The following is a 1,137-nucleotide window of genomic DNA, read 5'->3' on the forward strand; positions in this document are numbered from 1 at the left end:
GTAGACCAGGTATGGTTATGATACTGAGACAGTAGACCAGGTATGGTTATGATACTGGGACAGTAGACCAGGTATGGTTATGATACTGGGACAGTAGACCAGGTATGGTTATGATACTGAGACAGTAGACCAGGTATGGTTATGATACTAGTAGACCAGGTATGGTTATGATACTGAGACAGTAGACCAGGTATGGTTATGATACTGGGACAGTAGACCAGGTATGGTTATGATACTGGGACAGTAGACCAGGTATGGTTATGTTGTAAAGACAGAGTAATGATCCTATATGGCCATCCTCACCATGGTTACCACTGAATAATGTATACGGCCCCCTTTTCTCTCCCACAACTAACCGACTGACAGACAGACAACATTAGTCCAACCCAAAACATAATTTAGCCATTTAAAATTCAATTGTCCTCCTCTGCAACCCCCCCCCCTCAGACCGCTTTTGGACCAGGCCGATCTCCAATCTCTCCAGTCTGTCTAAAGAGAGTCTTAATGGGATATAATGGGTCAGCTGGATACCCTGGCAAACACTGAATGGAGAGCAATCACATAGATCAAATATACAGGGGGAAATTGAGCTGGATTCCAGACAGAGGCAGGGGGGATATAGAGAGAGAGGAGGGCAATACTAATTGATGGGTCCAGCAAACATAATAATGTGCTTCCCCAGTCCATGTAATCATCCTTTTAAAAAGGCTCAGACATCGTAGAGGGCTGTTGACTGACGGATACCCTCATAGACAGACGAGTGAGAGAGACAGAGAGAAAGAGAGAGGGGGACAGAGAGAGAGAGAGAGAGACGGACAGAGAGAGAGAGAGAGGGGGACAGAGAGAGAGAGACGGACAGAGAGAGAGAGAGACAGAGAAGAGGGGACAGAGAGACAGAGAGAGAGAGAGGACAGACAGAGAGAGAGAGAGAGACGGACAGAGAGAGAGAGACAGAGAGAAAGAGAGAGAGAGAGAGAGAGAGAGACGGACAGAGAAAGAGAGAGGGGGACAGAGAGAGAGAGAAGGACAGAGAGAGAGAGAGACAGAGAGAGAGAGGGACAGAGAGAGAGAGAGACAGAGAGAGAGAGAGAGAGAGAGAGAGAGAGAGAGAGAGAGAGAGAGAGGGACAGAGAGAGA

Source organism: Oncorhynchus gorbuscha, unplaced genomic scaffold (genome assembly GCF_021184085.1).
Source record: "Oncorhynchus gorbuscha isolate QuinsamMale2020 ecotype Even-year unplaced genomic scaffold, OgorEven_v1.0 Un_scaffold_662, whole genome shotgun sequence".
NCBI lineage: Eukaryota > Metazoa > Chordata > Actinopteri > Salmoniformes > Salmonidae > Oncorhynchus > Oncorhynchus gorbuscha.